The sequence below is a fragment of the Rhinopithecus roxellana genome, chromosome 6 (genome assembly GCF_007565055.1).
Source record: "Rhinopithecus roxellana isolate Shanxi Qingling chromosome 6, ASM756505v1, whole genome shotgun sequence".
Lineage (NCBI taxonomy): Eukaryota > Metazoa > Chordata > Mammalia > Primates > Cercopithecidae > Rhinopithecus > Rhinopithecus roxellana.
Genome location: NC_044554.1, coordinates 50,253,565 through 50,273,723, shown reverse-complemented (window position 1 = coordinate 50,273,723; position 20,159 = coordinate 50,253,565). Strand labels below are relative to the sequence as shown.

Sequence of the window (20,159 nt, the reverse complement as noted above, 5' to 3'; positions counted from 1 at the left end):
CCAGGGGGAAGACTGATTTTTGCATATCTTGCAGAAAATCAACTACCTGTTAGAGGAGGGAAACAGAGCAGGAAGGAGCTATACTGTAGGAAGCAAAGATGAACTTGAGTTTCACTTCTTAGTGCCTTTTCTCAGGGGAGAGGCCATCACTTGAAGATGCTGGGTTTCCTGCTCCTTCTCCTGGGACGAGGTATGAGCCTTGGCTTGTGAGGAGTCTGGGGTTAATGTTAATGCTGGGTGGAGAGGTGGAAAGACTTTCTCTTCAGAGAGTCTGAAGCCACCAGACAGAAGATGAAGGGGATGTGTTAGATTAAAGGACCATAACAGAGTAATTGTTGGCACAATAAAAAGGAGGCAGTGCCCTGGGGTCCTTTGGGAGCTGAGGTGGCATTGGAGTGATAAAGCAGAGACGTTCCTGCCTGGCGAGACATCTGACTCCAAGCTTGTCAGTCCTCATGAATATTTCTCTGGAATTAGGCTCTGTGTTCAGTGCTCTCGTCTCTCAAAAGCCAAGCAGGGATGTCTGTCAACGTGGAACCTCCGTGACGATCCAGTGTCAAGTCGATAGCCAAGTCACCATGATGTTCTGGTACCGTCAGCAACCTGGACAGAGCTTGACACTGATTGCAACTGCAAATCAGGGCTCTGAGGCCACATATGAGGGTGGATTTGTCATTGACAAGTTTCCCATCAGCCGCCCAAACCTAACATTCTCAACTCTGACTGTGAGCAACACGAGCCCTGAAGACAGCAGCATATACCTCTGCAGTGTTGAAGACACAGTGCTGGGCACAGATCAAAGATCTGAGCAAGAACCTCAACTCTCTCCTACCCAGCTTCCCTTACATGAGCCTGAGGGCCCTGCCAAGGTGGGACAGGAGGAGGAAACCACAGCTCTTGGGCAGACACAGCTGTTTCTGTGCTTGTGGGTGGGCATGGGTATGAATGGATAGACTGGGGATGAGGAGAGCATCTGTAGGACTAGCTGGAGTGTTCTGTCCACAGACAGGAAGGGTGGCTCCTGGAAAGCTGAGGGTAAAAGTTCTTCTAGAAGGGTTCTCAGAAATACCCAATAAAAATAATCAGATACAGTTTCCTTCAAGTGGCAGGGTCAGTAATAGCCTTTAACTGTTTTATCTCAAGGCTCTTTTCAGCTGGTTTTCTATCATAATATATTTTGGCAGAACTTTAGTCATCTTGAAACAAAGCTGGCACATTACATTAATGACATCTGATTGTTCTCAGTCAATAGGAATTATAAAGCCGTCTAGATGCCTCAATATGACAATATGACACATGTATCCCAGGCCAACATAAAATCTGCAAAGTTCAGGAACCTTCTATAATGGTGAGTTTTGGAGTAGTCCGGAGGTTTGGGGCATGTCAAAATATCTCCTCTAATGTGAGAAGTAAGCTGCTGCACCTTAGATCATCTACCACAGAGAAAGAGGTGCAATGTTAAGTCTTCGGACTTTGAATTAAACTCTGGATATACTGCATTTGATTGTGCTACTCTATTCCATTTACTATGTAATCTGTAAAGCTGGGGCCATTGCAAGAGAGGGTTCTGTGGCAGAACAAGCCCATGATGAAAACTTCCTGCTGCTTGGGCCATAGACTAAGCAGACCCAGTTTTTCTTGAAGAGTCTATGATAGATACGGATGCTCTAAGGAGATCCTGACATTCCCCAATAAGAGAATCACAAGGCAGTGTGGAACAGGTTCGCTGTGCCCTGATTTGCACTTCAGACCATTGCATCTTGGGCTATACTTTTATTGCTTTCCAGATCCCAGAGAGAAAGAATGCTCACACACACAAATTACATGAAGAGTGTTTATTACATACAGGCAGCAAGGGAAAACAGAGGCCTAAGATTCAGGGAAAGCCAGTTCCACTAGGCTCAGGAAAGCTATCGATGGTGGATGAAATCTTGTCTGTGCCTTCCCTACTTGCTCTGCCACTGAGGGACCTCAGAGAGCAGCCACTCTGGGTGTTATATCCTAAGCGACTTGACATGCTTGGCAAAACATTGAAGGACATCCTACTTTTAGAAGGGACTGGAACAGAGCCCTGGCTGTTCTAGCCAGTTCCTCCTTATCTCAGGATGTTACATTACCAGCACATTGTATAGTTATTCTTGAGAACTACAAGCAAGAAATGGGGAGGTACTGAGTTGGTCCAAGGCCACCTGGAGAATTGCCCTGAAGACAGGTGCAGAGTTTTGGTGTAAAGCTATACTCTTACCGGCCAACGACCCCCTTTTCTTTTGAAACGTTGCTCCTGGCTCTGTAAAGGATGCCTCATAATGACATTCAGAACAAAGTATTATCTGATCTGCAAAACTGTAACGTTGGCTGTGCCCAGAGCATTCTCTCTGTTATTAAATGGAAAATATATAATCAAGAACATACTTAAACACAGCTGGAAGAAGGTACAATTCAATTTCAAGAGCACATCTCAGAGTGTCATGGTACCCACTCATGCTTTTCTCCTCTCACCTTCAAACCACACCCAAGTTTCATAGAAATTTCATATTTCCAGTTGAGAAACATGAGATCATTTTTTCAGATGGGTCTTCACATTATTCTTGAAGGATCATTACAGTCTAACCAAGTATGATTCTGAAAGGTAGTGGTGAAGGGAAATCCTCTTGGGGCCAAAACTTAAATCGGTATATCTGATTGTTGTCCACATTTTATTGAAGAAGAGATGGCCAGAAGTATAGCTATATCTTATAGTCAATTTTCTTTCATACTATCATCTAGTCTTCTTACCTATTCAGTCATATTTTTCTTCTTTTTGCTTCTCTATGCTACAATCTGGGTAATTTCTTTAAAACTACTGTTTAGTTTACTAATTCACACCTCAGCTCCAGTAAACCTCTAATTTAACGTTTCAACTGACTTTGTTCATCTAAATTACATTTTTTTATTTCTAGAAACTCCACTTGGGTCATTTACAAATATGAGTTGTCATTTTTGAATGCATCTTGTTCCTTGTGTATTTTAAAATTATTTCCTTTTTATAAGTATATTAAGCATCTACTGGGAATTCTTATCTGACAATGCCAGCATTTGATGCCTTTTTGCATCTTGTTTTCAGTAGTCTGCTGACTCTCACTCAGGGTGGCCTATTTCCTTGTGCACTATGTAATTTGATGTGAATTCATCTTTCAGAATTCTTTAAATACTGGAGTAAACGTGGGTTTTCTAGGAAATATTCATGCTTGCCTCTGTCAAGAAATTGGAGTGCTACAGACCTAATATCATTTTATTTTATAATTCTCAGTATATATCTTCTTGGTCATAGAATGTCTATCTCAAACCCCAATGGGCTGACTGTTCAGTGACCATGAATACTCAGAGGAAATTTTTAAAAATCCTTCACCCAAAGCCAAGACCAAGATAAATAATATTCTTTGCTAACTGCTTCTAGGATTAGTTTTCTAGCTCATCCTTTCACTAACTGTGTATCTCTTTGTGTACCTCACTTTATAAAGGAGTGAGTCCTATCTAGTTTCTGGTCCATGTAAGGTCCCATGGGCCTTTTCCAGTTTCCACTAATTCTCCAGGTCACAGGAATGCACATATATACCCATTTTATCTCATGGGTTCAGTGCTAGCTTACCTTCCTGCCCCATACTCCCATTACCATAGGAAGTTGACAAATTTACCTACAGTGAAATCTTGGATTATGAAGCACCTTCCTATATTACAAAATTGCCTCTTTAAAAGCAGTAAAGCGCTGTGGTTAGGAACTTGAACTTTGTCAAGTGACAGACCTAAGTTTGAAACTTGGTTCTTCTGCTTTAACACTAGGTGTTACCTTAACAAGTTACACAATTTCTCCATGCCTTAATTTCTCCATAGAAAATAAAAATAATAGCGAGTTTTTAAATGTAAGTTTTTAATAAGAAAGTGATGCAATTATCTGTATAAAAAGCACACAGAGACAAAATATGCAATTAGTGTAGTTGCTATCTAAACGTATTTCTCACTATAAAAACATATTTTACCACTAGCAATTCCTTCCTCAAGAATAAGTAGGACCCTCTCTCAGAAAATTTTATTATTACAATTGTTTCTCTTTTAGCTATTTTAACTAAATAAAAAAATTTGTGGTATTATATAATATGCATATTATCAAAATAAAAAAGTCAAAATCATTCAGTGTAATAAAATTAGATCACAAAATATGTAGTTTTAGAATTTATTCCCTTAACCCAACAGTATTTCATGAATATCATTTCATGTCAGAAATATTTTACATTAACTTTAATAAGAATAGTTCAATATACTGATGACCATCCTTCATACAATCAAAACCCATGACAAGGTATATATCCATAGGCTAGATGACATGGTTATTTAATTTTAAATAGCAATCGGTTGTGTGTGTTGAATTATTTCTGTTACAGACTCAGAAGGAAATCATGAAAGCCCTCCTAACTCTACCTGCAGATGGCTGGTTCCTTTTTATTCAGGTGTTAAATGCCACCTCCCCAAAGAGACCCTTCCTGACCACTCTACATAACAGCACTTCAGCAGTCATCCCATATTATATTATCACTTTATCCTATTTTAGTAATATGTACTCATCATGTACTGAAAGCAATGTATGTGCATCCCATTTCTATACCTTCTCACATGTGTATAAATGCATGCACATGTATACATGAATGCAATGAAAACAAGAACCTTTTCTGTCTTCTTCATTGCTGCTTCCAAATAGCATACAAGAACTCTTGGAATATCACTTCAGGAATTCAATAAATATTTGTGAGTAAATAAATATGATTTCAAACATAAGAGGAAAATTTATACAGCTGTAGTGGATTTCCCTGGAGGAAAACTCTAGAAAGGCATTTGAGTTTAGATCATCTAAGCCCATAAGAAAATTAACTAGATTATTCTAACAGGAAAGGAATAAGCACTTCAAACTTTATATTTTTTATTCTTGTTTTAAATTTATGTTTTAGTTGGGAGGAGGATACGAAAAGATTAAAGGACACAAAGTTACAGCTAGATAGGAGGAATAAGTTCCAGTGTTTTACAGAACTGCAGGAGGACTACAGATAACAAGATTTGTATTTTAATAGAAAGGTACACATGTCATGTGCCAACCCCTTCTGCTGCCTTACCCAAGACTGGGAAATGGAACAGAAGATACGGGTTCTACAGAGGGGCAAAGTGCAGAACCTGCTCAAACACAGTGGCCCTAGGGTGGAAGGTTCCCAATTGGAATTGTGTTGGTGCCTGTGTGGATGAAGCACTCAGTTCTGAGCCTTGGGAGCCTTTTGAAGGCCCTCCTGGCCAAGACCATCTTGAGGAAATGGCTGACCCGTTGGCTGCCTTCCAAATGGATGACACAGTCTAGAATTTTATAAGCTAAATAAGTAAAAGGAACCCAGTTGACTGGATTTATCATCAAACCTATCTTGTGAGCCTCAATCTAGAGCTAGTATAATTTAGAAAAATACATACATACATCATATATTAAACTCTGAGTATCATGAAACAGATCCTAGATGTTACAATAATAAGAACCTACATGGGTGTTTCTCCCACACTCTGTCCTGGCTTTCTTCTGCTTCCTGTCTAAGGCAGCCTGGACTCACTTAAGCAGCTCTAATAGGCCAAACAAGAGAGTGGTCAAGGAGTGGCTGAAATGTGAACAGAAAGACTGACCATTATATTACAGCAATCAATCTATCCTTAAAATAATTTAGGTTTAGTTTCAAGTGCTAGAGGCTTCCCCATTTACCCATACATGGAAGCCTGAAGAAGAAACAGAACTATAAACTTCCCTCTGGGCATAAAACCTGCATGTTTTCCATGGCCATCGACTCCATCTTACAAGTCAGACTTTTTTGGATCACACAGAGGACTCCCTTCACTCTCCAGATTCAGTGATTCCTGAGTTGAGATAGTAATGAAAAGAATTCCTTATTGGATAAAGAGAAATTGTGCCATGGGGTAGATCAGTAGCTTAGAAAAAAAAAATAATAATAATAATGGATGAGGAGAGGAGCTGGGAGTTTAGGGGGAAAACAGCCTAAAATCTGACAGCCTGGTTGGAGAATGATAAAGGATACCGGAACCCAGGGAGGAGTTGAGTAAGAGCTTAGGAGAAAGATGTGGTGGGATTTGGAGAAGAAAGTGTTAAAAAAAAAAAAAAAGAATTTGAAATCTGACACTTTTCAGACTACTAGGAGGTCTGAAAGACTCAACTCTGTAGCAACACGAAGGGGAACAAACTTCGTCTGAATAGGGAAGGTTCTAGTATGATCTCTGCTTTCCTTAGACAAGTGACCCTGGAGAAGTCACTTCACCTCTGAGCTTTAGATTGTTCATCTGTAAAAAGGAGATAACAATATCTGCTGCCTGCCCCCGCAGTGAGGCTGCACCAAGGATCAGTTTGGAGGAGGCAAAGCAGAATGCCCTATGGCAGAGCATGGAGGCCCTAGAGTCAGATCAACATACTTACATCCCATCTTTACAAACTACTGGCTGTGTGACCTTGAGCAAGTCACTTCACCTTCAGAAAGCCCATTGGATCTCTGTAAAATGGGCAATCCCATAGGTGGTTGTGATGATAAAATGAAAAAGCCATTCTTATATGAGTTACATGCCGTATAGTAAGTTATGTGGTAACTTACTTGTTTTTGGCAGAACAATTATTTTCCTTTGGGTAAATGCCCAGTAAAGGAATTGCTGGGTGGAAAGGTAGTTCTCTTTTAAATTATTTCAGAAATCTCCAAAGTGCTTTCTGCATTACTTTTTCCATGAACTAATTTACACTCAGGCCAACAGTGTATCAGCATTCCCTTTCCTCTGCAGCCTCAACAGCATCTTCTTTTTTTTTTTTTTTTTTTTTTTTTTTGATATTTTAATAATAGGCACTCTCCAGCCAAGCTCTTTCAAGGCCAATGCGGGGAAGAGTGATGAACATCCATTTTCCCGAAGAGAATTCTTGCCTGCCCACTGGCAGAATGCTTGTTTTCATCTGTCTTTCTTGTTTTTCAAAGAAAAACCAAAGATAAAGTGGTATCATCTTCCACACCTAAACCAGTTTGTAGCTGCCAGAGCCTGCTGGGAAGAAGCCCCTTAAGCATGCATTGATCTTGTCACCTGGAATTTGAGAGATCAACAAGCTCCATAGCAACTGACCATACAACTGCCCATCAGCGCCCATCCTTTCATGGGATTAGCTCAATTCTGGCTCTGCAGACACTGGCAGCCACAGGTCACAAATCCTGGGCCTCTGTGGGCTTCCCTCATCACCCAAGGCCACAATGGGCTGCCTGTCCTAGGCAGAGACACAGCAACATTCTATTAAACTGAAAATAAGCTTAAATCCACTTCACCAATAATCATCTGAGGGCACAGTCCCTGCCTCCGTCCTTGGGGATTTTAAAACACACATCTCTCTGACCCAAGCAGGTAGGTGAGATCTGACTTTAAAGGGGGGAAATTGGGATGAACTGGGGTATCAGGAATGAATCTCAAGTGTTTTTTTTGTAGGAACAGGCATCCACATCCCGAATTGTACCTAGAGATGGAAAAAAATGCAGGAGAGGAGGAGAGAAAAAAAGGGGGACAAAGTAGCTAAAAGTAATTGAAAGCTTCTCTTTTGGTTCTTTCCAGCTCTGGCTGCTTTGCCAAGATTGTAGGTGAAGGCAGGGTCAGCTCTGGCTGGGAGCTGCTGCTGTGGGAGATGGGAGAGTCACTTCACCTCCAGAAAGCTCATTTGAGCATCTGTGAAACGGGGAATCCCATAGCTGGTTGTGATGATAAAATGAAATACACATTCTTAACTTGTATAAGTTACATGCTGTATTAACTGTATTAATGTATAATAAATTATGTGCTATATAGTAGCTCACAAAAATGATTCAGTGTTATCATAATTGAAGGACAGTGGTTTGGTGTGCTAAGTACTAAACACAAGACAGACAGATGTCTTAGAGAAGTAGACAAAGAAAACTGTAGCTCAGAATGAACAGTACCGAGAATGGCACGTCTTCCAAATTGAACTTAGACAGCTGAATCTGAACCTATTCTACACATGTGAGTCTACGGTATGAAGTAACAGTCTCCACCTATAGCTATCTTTGCTGCCTATAAGGTCATTCATTTTTGAACAAAGCTGACCTCAGACTATACTGTGAGCATTTAAGGAAGAGCACAAAATACTAGAGAAGACTAGTCTTCAAGCTCTAGATATAGAAAATCCTCATATTCTGGGGTGTTCCCTTTCAGACAGAGAGTCAGAGCTACAAGCACTGATCCAAAAATCCCCTTTTCCAAACAAATTTTCCATCTTCTACCAAGGTTCACCTCCCTGTTTAGTGCACACTGGTGTCTACAGTTGCTAGAGCAAGAGTCTCTCCTTATCCTCCAAGGGAGGAGTTCTATGAAGATCCCATGAAAAGGGGACAAAATGAAACAACATGTTTAGGGACAACACAGGAAAAGCCCGTATTATCAATGCTCCAAAACCTGGCTACCTCAGGCTTGGCCAGTTATGCGTGAGCAGAGAAGTGTGTCATCTACATGGCGGTCATGGCCTAGATGGGTCTGGAACTGTGGCAAGGTAAGGCTCTAAGACAAAGTGCCAGGAGAAAGATGAATTGAATCATCTATTTCTGCCAGGAAGAAAAGACCAGGAAGGAATCAAATGTACAGTTTGTCCTCTGGGGACCTCTGCCTTGATCCTCAATGAATCTCCTTTTTGATGCCACCTGCAGCAATTCCCACACTTCACAATGCACTCCATGGCTTCCGTTGACCTTATGATCAGCTCTGCCAAGATCTGTATTCTTGGGAAAGACAGAATCCTTCTGAATCTCATTGTCTTCCTCTATAAATGGAAATAATTTTGCTCTGCACAAATCACAATTAGCATGTTTGTGGGAAGTTAAACTGTGAAACTCAGCATAAACGAAAAGCTATGCACCACTCTTGCTTACTTAAAAACGTGTAAAGCTGTCAGACACCATACACCATCTAAGTATAGCAGCGTTAGGTTTGAGCCCAACAGTGATTAGATAGGGTACGGGGTGGAGAGTGTGTCTCAGAGCAGTGGGTCTCCTGGCTGTCGGGAAGCTGGATCGGCGGCCATGCCAGGAGTTGAACCCGAAGGTACTCTGTGTGTCCTCTCAACTCCACGGGCCCCACTTTGCCATTTTTTCCAATTCTCTCTGGTTTCCATTTGCTTCCTCCCTCTAGTGCCTGGCCATGTCAAATTTCACCACCAAGATTCTGAGCTTTTCTCATTTTATTCATCGTCTTCAGAACACTGCTGCTTCTTTTACCTTTCAAAGAATTCAAACATGAACTCTGTTCACTCCTGCCCATCACCAACCTGAGCTCTGAGTTGCTGAGAAGGGAAAGCACCCTCATAAGGAAGCTCCTTCTTTCCTTACATCATTAGACTTGAGCGGAGACAGCATCTCCATCTCCACACTGCTCTGGCCAGGTTATGCCTCAGTCAATTACACAACTGTGTCTTAGTAGCATTGGTAGGGCCCAAATCAGGGTATTCTCTGAGAAGATTCACTTTGTACTGAGCACAGCATAATCTCACTGCATCGAAAATAGAAAATTCTAGACCCACCCCTCCACATCTTCGTTATTGAACCCAACATGTGACCCATTTACCATGTGCTAAAATCTCCACCTTCTGCTGATTCTCAGATCAGATCATAACCCAGATTTACCATGGTCCAAACTCTGACATCTGATCGGGGGCATGTGATTCTGGTTCGGGCTGTCAGCCCCGAGCAGGTGGGTCAGTTTGCATCAACCTGAGTGCCAAATGCCAGGGCACCATGAGGCTGCATAAAAAATACCTATGACAAGATGCACATGAGAGAAACCAATGTCTTCACATTGAAGAAGGGGAGGAGTGCACCATTGATTTCCATGCTCCAGAGGCACTGAGTAAGCTCCTACCTAACCTGTGCCCCCTCCTTCTTTGAAACACTTCCCATCCTTAAGCCTTGGTAGGAAGGAGAGCCATCTGGAAGCCTAGAATCCTATAGGATGCTGAGTCTCCCTTCTCCTTACCCCTTAGTTTTGGAATTCTTATTCCCCAAAGCCTAAGATTTAACCGTGCCACACACTGGCTGGAGAGAAGCATCTTCGTATTCACAGGAACAAGATACGACTTTGCACCTCTCATGGGGGCTTCAGGACACTGAAAATCAAAGCTTGTTGCCAACACTTGCCCTTCCTTAAGTACATTAAATACATCCCCACTAGTTTAAAAGATTCCTAAACAGCCAGGCCATTCTCCCTCCTTCTAACCCTCACCTCCTCAGCCTAAGAAGTCCCAGCTGTGTGATCCGGGGCTTGATTTTCCCTGTCTTCCCCATCCCAGCATCCTTCCAGGAAACAGCCGGTCTCCCTCTCTGCTCTCAGAAGGCAAGTTCCCTTATCACCTGTGAATCACAAACCCACAGAGTGGCCAAACATAGCCGAGCTGATGCAAGACCCTGGGAAGGGGAAAGCTGCAGGTTTGTTGGTCCTGCGAGGAGCACTGACCCTCACCTCACAGACACTTCCTCTCTCAATCCTCAGGAGGTATAAAGACTGGTCCTCCGCCACCAATCAGGCACACTCTACTACCATGAATCCACTCCTGATCCTTGCCTTTGTGGGAGCTGCTGGTGAGTTTCATGCCCTGCCTCAGGCCCCAACCACCCCTTTCCCGGCAGACACATGCCCTTCCATTCTTGCCACCTCTCCTCTTTTGACTGTGCTCTGGTATTCTATTTCCTCCATCTGGCATCTCTACTTCCCATCCTCCCTGGGCTCTCTTTAAGCCTCACCTCTTTCACCTTCTCCCTGATTTCACTCCCACCACTGCAATTCATCCATATCCAAGTTGTGGTTGGAGATGCTGGGAAGGGAGACCAGATGAGGCTGGCCCACGAAATAAAGCAGCGGGCTTCAGGCTTGGCTCCCACAGCACCAGAATACCTCCACTATAGCTGCTCTTAACCTCGAATGCAACTGGGGAGGTGGAAAAATTACTCGTGCCAGAGACTCAACTCTAGAAATTCTCACTTTATTTGTCTGGGATGCAGCCTGTGTTCTGGGCTTTTAAGCTTCCCAGGTGATTTTTAACATTTCTACGCATGCAGCCAAGGTTAAGAATTGCTGTTCTTTTGGACAATAATAACGTCTACCTTTGTTCTGCCAAAGTGAGCCAGGGGCTGCCCTCAATTCTGCCTTCACTACACAGATGTGAGCTGAGGGGGAAGCTGGTCATGGCCAGGTCTACGCAGCCAGGGGGTTTTCCTAGCTTGGCCAAAGTATCCTGACCACCCAGGGCTTAAAAAACCAGATGGAGTACACAGGTGGTGAATGAAAGAGAGAAGCACTCAGTGGCTGAGACAACCACATCCCAACTCCTATCCCACTGAAAGCATTGTGAGGACATTCCTTGCATCCTCAGCCTGGTGACCCCAGGAGAGATCTGAACACCCACAGGGTACCCAGCTATGTGCCCTTCAGACACAGAGACTTGGCAGCCACATCCAGTGATGCTCACCAGGGGTGGCAGCGCTCACTCCCTTGCCTAGCCTCACTGAGCTTCTTAAGGATTTCAAATTAGAAGGAAGCAACCGGAGGCTGGGAGCACCACCCCTAACATGCTACTGACTTGCCTTCTCCCTGCCCATCTCCACTCCAGTTGCTGCCCCCTTTGATGATGATGACAAGATCATTGGAGGCTACACCTGTGAGGAGAATTCTGTCCCCTACCAGGTGTCCCTGAATTCTGGCTACCACTTCTGTGGTGGCTCCCTCATAAACGAAGAGTGGGTGGTGTCAGCAGCTCACTGCTACAAACCGTAAGTGTGGGGCCCCTGACGGCAAAGCTCCCAGCCAGGCTGCCTGGGAGAGCTTGGCTTCAGCCCAGGGAAATACTGAGGTTGGGTAAGATGGGTGGGAGAGATGGTGGAGAAGAAAACTTGTTGGCAGCAGCTGACTCTCCAGAGCAGAGAGTAAACACAAGACAGGAACCTCTCACACCCAGGCAAATCCACGAAACAGCAAGGGTTGTGGTCATAAAACCGGGCAGGGATGATCTTGGATGGACTGAGCTTGTGAGAAAAGCAAGCAAATACTTTTGCTGGATAACTACACATTAAAGCCACCTAAGAAAGAGTTTTTAAAAATACTGATGCCTGTGTCCTATCCCAGGGCAATTAACTCAAAGTTTTCCGGAAGAGAGTGTGAATACCAGTGAGTATTTCACACTCTACCTCTGGTAACTGTAGAGTGCATAGACACAGCTGAGAACCGCCGCCTCCGCCAAGAACTCTCAAACATGAGTATGCATCAGAACCACCTGCAGGCTTGTTAAGGCACAAATCACTGGGTCTCATCCCCAAGGTTCTGATCAGTAGGTGGGGGTAAGGATCAAGAATTTACATTTCTAACAAGTTTCCAGAAGACGGTAATGCTGTGGCTACCCTTGGATTAGATTACACAGAAGGGTGGTGCTCACCAGGCCAAGAAGGGAGGGAGGAACAGGCACTGTGCACAGTTAGCAAAGGCCTGGGGTGAAGAATGCTGGGAAAACTACAAGGAGCTCTTTGTGCCCACAGTGCTGGTGACTATAGAAATTGTGAGAAAGAGGCTGGGAAGGCAGGATGAGGAGCAGCCTCTGGTGCATTCCTTTGATTCTTCCGCACCCCACTAATAACAACCTCTGAAGGAGAAAGGTCCTGGGTCTCCCATCTGCACTGACCCACATCCCTCTCCTGCCCATGCGATATGGCCACATACTCCACCCCATGCCTCCAGAGCTGTCCATGAGCAGGGAGCTTAAGGACCCTGGGGAAGGTGGGATGGGTGCCCCGGCTGTAGGAGAAGGTCTTCACCATGCCTTCCCTGTCCATCAGCTGCATCCAGGTGAGACTGGGAGAGCACAACATCGAAGTCCTGGAGGGGACTGAGCAATTCATCAATGCAGCCAAGATCATCCCGCACCCCAAATACAACGAGGTTAAGAAATATAACAATGACATCATGCTGATCAAGCTGGTCCACACCTGCTGTCATCAATGCCCGTGTGTCCACCATCTCTCTGCCCACCGCCCCTCCAGCTCCTGGCACCATGTGCCTCATTTCTGGCTGGGGCAACACTCTGAGCTCTGGCAGTGAGTGGGACCCTTTGTCCTTCTACTTCCCTCCATCCTCACAATTTCCAGAATGAAGCATATCACCTTAACTTGAATCCTCTCGCCCCCAGGCTTAAGACACATTTCCAGTGCCCATTATACACAGGCTCTGCACTAAACATGAGAGAGATGCAAAGTCTAAGGGCTTGGCTCCTAATTCAAAAGACAGGACAAATGGAGAACTTGCCGTGATCACATCTTGGGAGGGGTTCAACAATGATCATTCTGGGAACTAAAAGCCACAGTCCCTTGCCAGGACTTATGTTTTGGAGTCCTCTCCAGGGGCAGTGTTCCTCTTCAGTGTTACATCCTAGATTATTATCTCCTTCTAAAGCCTGACCCACATTTCTACTTTATTGATCTCTTGCTGATCCTCACAGCCAACTACCCAGATGAGCTGCAGTGCCTGGATGCTCCTGTGCTGACCCAGGCTGAGTGTGAAGCCTCCTACCCTGGAAGGATTACCATCAACATGTTCTGTGTGGGCTTCCTTGAGGGAGGCAAGGATTCCTGCCAGGTGATTTGAACAACCCTTCCCATGCTGAGGCTCCCACTGATACCCAGACCCCATTTTGGAAAAAGATTTCAACTCCCAAGGTGGCGGGGTGGAAGAGGCTCCCTGCAGTTCCCCCATGGAGAAGTGAGGAAGGCTCCCTTGGGCTGCATGCTGTCTGCTTAGGAAGAACAGAGAATGGGCCACCGTGAGAAGGACGTGGAGCCACAGAGCTGGCTGGAAAGGGATCTTTTAAGGTTCAGAGTAAATATAGCTATATCCTCCTCCATTTCTCCATGCAACTTGTCGCTTCTTCTCCCCAGGGCGACTCTGGTGGACCTGTGGCCTGCAACGGAGAGCTCCAAGGAGTTGTGTCCTGGGGTTATGGCTGTGCCCAGAAGAACAAGCCTGGAGTCAACACCAAGGTCTACAACTATTTGGACTGGATTAAGGACACCATAGCTGCCAACAGCTAAAGCCCCTGCTCCCTCTGCAGTCTCTATACTGTAAGTAAAGTGACCCTGTTCTCACTGTTTGTGTCTGTGCCTCCTCCCTCACACTCCTTCACACTAGAACGCATCCTCCAATTTCTGGTCAGACACGACTGTCCACCTTAAAGGTAAGTAGGGCCCCCAGCTCCCAAAATGTGTTGCATGGTACACTAGATTAGCACATACAAAGAGATGGAATCCAAAAATAGTAAGAAGCTTGGGAGAAAAGGGGGTACTCTTTTCTAGAGAAACGTGTGTTTGGAAAGGTGGTCTTTTGGTGGGGAGGTTGATTTTTATTTGGGCTTCTCACAGTGGTTGGAGCTACTCTGCCTTCAGAACAATCACAGCACAGAAAATGTGTCAGCATCTTCCAGACAGCCCAAAAAATTTGACGAGCTAAATCTTGTTGCTAAAATACAACAATAATTACAAATGCTACTGGTGATGACATGCCTCTCCCAGGAATGTTTTGGCACTAAACCCTCGACCAAGCCCTCCCTTCTCATTGACCTGGAAAATCAGACTCAAGTAAATCTCCCTGGCCCCCTGATTATCCCTGAACTCCCTAGTTCCATCTCTGTGAGCAGCTAGAGAGATGTCCCGCCTACCATAGCGGGAGCCTGACTGCAACTTGCGAATCAAACCCAGCTCTGCACACTGCATTTTCGTCTTCTTTGACTTTGGGATAGGACGCTGCAGTGAATCCCTCAGCTACCACCAGCTCCCCACTCTGACCAGGGAAAGAAACTAGAGAGGGTCAGGATTCCCCAATTTGATCAATTCGCTGAGGAAGGATTCATTTTCATAAAACTTGCTCGCCTTTAAGACACTTCAAATGAGTTATTTGGGACACTTTTAAAAAGGTAGAAGGAAAGATCTGAGGGCTGTGATACCATCCAGCCACTCTGGCCATATGTTGGCTGGCTTGCACTCACTGGACACAGCAGAGGGAGGCAGGCCCAGTGGCAACTCTGGCAACTGCCAAAGCCTCCTCGTGGCAATTGTGAGAGGGCCCATGTTGGGTCCATAGCTCATCCAAGCTTGTCACCGAAGATCCAAGCAAGCTTCTCTTTGAAATTCCAACTTCACCTTCTGTCCCAAGTGGTTGTGGACACCCCCGGGAGCTGGAACCAAGGGCCAGAAGCAGCCAAGGGAGACAGGCAAGTTCAGAGCACATTTCCTGCTACAGGGAACACAGCACAGCTCTCCAAGTGTCCAGGGAGCAGTGTGCAAATTGCAGTGATGAGTAGAGTAAAACCCCTACATGGAGCACAGCATTCCTGGCAAACACAGGGGACCTCAGTCCACTTGCTATGCAATACACCCAAGTAAGCATCAGACACTTGTTTGGTAAACAGTAAATGTGTAAGATCAATTACCGTCAGAGGGCCATCTCGGCTCCAGATGTGTGATTCGTGTGAGGAGACGGCTACTACTCACTATCTTCGGAGGAATGCAGGGATCAGGGCTAACACACATGGACAGATACACACGGGTTACCCAGAAAGTCACTGCATACAAACATCACTTTGTTCAACAAGGATTTTGTTTTTATGGAGTCCAAAGGCAGACAGACCATAGTTCACCTTACAGCCTTGGGTTTGTCTGCTTTTGGAGAGAGAGATATATATACATGAGATAGATAGACAGACAAGATAGATACATTTTTTTGCTTTCTTACCATAATGTCAATGCCTCCTCTGAATATCATCATCACTCAAGAGTCAAGGGAAGAACCAAACGCTTCATAGAAACAGGACTGGGCGGGGAGTGTTAGTTTCCACTGTTTTCCGTCTCCATTCAGATCATTCCTGTCAAAGCCCAGCGGGTTACCTGAAGCCAAGAGACAGACATAAGGATCCCAGTGGCCTTCCAGACGGCTGCTTCTACCTCCTACCTGGGCCACTTAGAGTCTTGACACAGAAAAGTGAGTCACCCCACTCAGAACAGTTGCCAGCAGAAACAGGGCATGAAAATCACAGATAACCATGGGATTTCTTACAAGTGGTCAGTGTAAACTAAACCAACACTACCACCACCAAAAACACAAAACAAGCAAAAAAATCCTTATCGAAAATTCAAGACAAACTACTGTGTAGAGTCAGGCCATGGGGTTGCCTTTTCTCAGGCCACACAGCTTTCCCAGTCCATTTGCTCACATGGAACCGTGAGATGTGAAGGTCTCCAGAGCGTGTGCTCGGGATCGATGCTGGTACTGTTCACTTGTGGGTCCAGAACAAAGGGCAAAGAAGCAGAAAGCTGCAACTCTGTATACTGCCACAGCTTAGGACCTCCTTCCCACAGAAGCTCCGAAGAGCCCCCACCTCAGCCTTCACACAAAACATCTCCTTCTGCCTCAACTACAACCAGGTTGGAGTGCCGTGGCATGATCTCTGCTCACTACAATGACTCCCGGGTTCAAGTGATTCAGCCTCCCAAATCGCTGGGATTACTGACTCCCACCACCATGCCCAGCTATTATTTTTCTTTTTGTTTTTGTATTTTTAGTAGAGACAGGATTTCACCATGTTGGCTAGGCTGGTTTTGAACTCCTGACCTCAAGTGATCCAAAGTGCTGGGATTACAAGCGTGTGCCGCCGCTTCTGGCCCGGGTCCCATTTAAAAAAAATAATTCCAACTTTTATTTTACATTCAGGGGGTTAATGTGCAGGTTTGTTACATGGGTGTATTGTGTGATACTGAGGTTTGGGGCAAAAATGATCTCATCACTCTAGCAGTGAGCATAGTAACCAATAGGTAGTTTTTCACCCTCTCCACCCTCCTTCTCTCTTCCCTCTAGTAGTTGCATATTTATTGTTCCCATATTTATGTCCATGTGTACCCAGTGCTCAGCTCCCACTTATACATGAGAACGTGATATTTGTTTTTCCATTCATATGTTAATTTGCTTAGCATTATGGTCTTCATCTCCATCAATGTTGCTGCAAAAGACATGATTTCATTCTTTTCATGGCTGCATAGCATTACACGGTGTATGTGTACCACATTTCCTTTATCTAGTCTACTGCTAATGGCCACCTAGGTTGATTCCATGGCTTTGCTACTGTGAACAGTGCTGTGACAGATGTTCAAGAGCATGTGTCTTTTTGGCAGAACAATTATTTTCCTTTGGGTAAATGCCCAGGAAAGTAATTGCTGGGTAAAAAAGTAGTTCTGTTTTAAACTATTTCAGAAATCTCCAAACTGCTTTCTGCATTAATTTTTCCATGAACTAATTTACACTCGGGCCAACAGTGTATCAGCATTCCCTTTCCTCTGCAGCCTCACCAGCATCTTCCTTTTTTTTTTTTTTTTTTTTTTTTTGACATTTTAATAATAGCTACTCTCCAGCCAAGCTCTTTCAAGGCCAACAGAGGGAAGAGACACAAACATCCCTTTTCCCGAAGAGAATTCTTGCCTGCCCACTGGTAGAATGCTTGTTTTCATCTGTCTTTCGTTGTTTGTCAAAGAAAAACCAAAGGTAAAGTGGTATGATCTTCTACACCTGAACCAGTTTGCAGCCACCAGAGCCTGCTGGGAAGGGGACCCTCAAGCATACATTGATCTTGTCACCTAGAATTTGAGAGATCAAGAAGACCCATAGCAACCGACCATACAACTGCCCATCAGCACCCATCCTTTCACGGGATTAGCTCAATTCTGGCTCTGCAGACACTGGCAGCCACAGGTCACAAATCCTGGACCACTGTGGGCTTCCCTCATCACCCAAGGCCACAATGGGCTGCCTGTCCTAGGCAGAGACACAGCAACATTCTATTAAACTGAAAATAAGCTTAAATCCACTTCACCAATAATCATCTGAGGGCACAGTCCCTGCCCGCATGCTCAGGAATTTTAAAACACACATCTCTCTGACCCAAACAGGTAGGCAAAATCTGACTTTAAAGGTGGGAAAATCGGGATGAATTGGGGTATCAGGAATGAATCCCAAGTGTTTTTGTGTAGGAACAGGCATCCACATCCTGAATTGTACCTGGAGATGGAAAAAAAGGCAGAGGAGAAGAAGAGAAAAAAAGGGGGCAAAGTGGCTAAAAGTAATTGAAAGCTTCTCTTGTGGTTCTTTCTAGCTCTGGCTGCTTTGCTGAGATCGTAGGTGAAGGCAGGGTCACCTCTGGCTGGGAGCTACTGCTCTGGGAGATGGGAGAGTCATTTACCTCCAGAAAGCTCATTTGATCATCTGTAAAACGGGCAATCCCATAGTTGGTTGTGATGATAAAATGAAAAACACATTCTTAACATATATGAGTTACATACTGTATAGTAAGGTACATGCTATATAGTAAGCACACAAAAATGATTCACTGTTATCATAATTGAAGGACAGTGGTTTGGTGTGCTAAGCACTAAATACAAGCCAGAAAGATGTCTTAGAGAAGTAGACAAAGAAAACTGTAGCTCAGAATGAACAGCAGCAAGAACGACATGTCCTCCAAATTGAGCTCAGGCAGCTGGATCTGAACCTGTCCTACACATGTGAGTTTACGGTATGAAGTACAGTCTCCACCTATAGCTATCTTTGCTGCCTATAAGGTCATTCATTTTTGAACAAAGCTGACCTCAGACTATAGTGTGATCATTTAAGGAAGAGCGCAAAATACTGGATAAGGCTAGTCTTCAAGCTCTAGATACAGAAAATCTTCATATTCTTGGGCGTTCCCTTTCAGACAGAGAGTCAGAGCCACAAGCACTGATCCAAAAATCATCCCTTTTCCAAAAAATTTTCCACCTTCTACCAAGGTTCACCTCCCTGTTTACTGCACATTGGTGTCTACAGTTGCTAGAGCAAGAGTCTCTCCTTATCCTCCAAGGCAGGAGTTCTGTGAAGACCCCATGACAAGGGGGCAAAATGAAACATGTTTAGGGACAACAAAGGAAAAACCCATATTATCGATGCCCCAAAACCTGGCTACCTCAGGCCTGGCCAGTTATTCATGAGCAGAGAAGTGTGTCATCTACATGGCAATCATGGACTGGATGGGTCTGTAACTGTGGCAAGGTAAGGCTCTGAGACAAGGTGTCAGGAGAAAGATGAATTCAATCATCTATTTCTGCCAGGAAGAAAAGACCAGGAAGGAATCAGATGTACAGTTTGTCCTCTGGGGACCTCTGCTTTGATCCTCAATAAATCTCCTGTTAGATACCACCTGCAGCAATTCCCACACTTCACAGCACTCTCCATGGCTTCCATTGGCCTTATGGTCAGCTCTGCCAAGATCTGTATTCTTGGGAAAGAGAATCCTTCTGAATCTCATTGTATTCCTCTACAAATGGAAATACTTTTGTTCTGCACAAATCACAATTAGCATGTTTGTGGGAAGTTAAACTGTGAAACTCAGCATAAATGAAGAGCTATGCACCACTCTTGCTTACATAAAAACTCGTGTAAAGCTATCAGGCAGCATACACCATCTAAGTACAGCAGTGTTAGGTTTGAGCCCAACAGTGATTAGAGGGGGGGTGGTGAGGGTGTCTCCAAGCAGTAGGTCTCCTGGCTGTGGGGAAGCTGACTTGGCAGCCATGCCAGGAATTGGGTCCGAAGGTAGTCTGTGTGTCCTCTCAACTCCACAGGCCCCACTCTGGCATTTTTTCTAATTCCCTCTGGTTTCCATTTGCTTCCTCCCTCTAGCCCCTGGCCATGTCCAATTTCACCATCAAGTTTCTGAGCTTTTCTCATTTTGTTCACCGTCTTCAGAACATTGCTGCTTCTTTTACCTTTCAAAGAATTCAAACTTGAACTCTGCTCACTCCTACCCATCACCAACCTGAACTCAGAGTTGGTGAGAAGGAAAAGCACCCTCATAAGCAAGCTCCTCCTTTCTTTACATCACTAGACCTGAGCGCAGATAGCATCTCCATCTCCACACTGCTCTGGCCAGGTTATGCCTCAGTCAATTACACAACTGTGTCTTAGTAGCCTTGATAGGGCACAAATCAGGATATTATCTGGGAAGATTCACT

General features: G+C 44.5%; 1 pseudogene and 2 gene segments (V, D, J or C); all 3 read left to right on the top strand.

Moving 5' to 3' along the window:
* LOC104674945 overlaps nucleotides 1-20,159 on the top strand; it is a 381,543-nt gene that overhangs the window by 236,740 nt on the left and 124,644 nt on the right.
* Nucleotides 1-20,159, top strand: part of LOC104674944 — a 340,994-nt gene that overhangs the window by 205,382 nt on the left and 115,453 nt on the right.
* LOC104669217 lies at nucleotides 10,634-19,273 on the top strand (annotated as a pseudogene).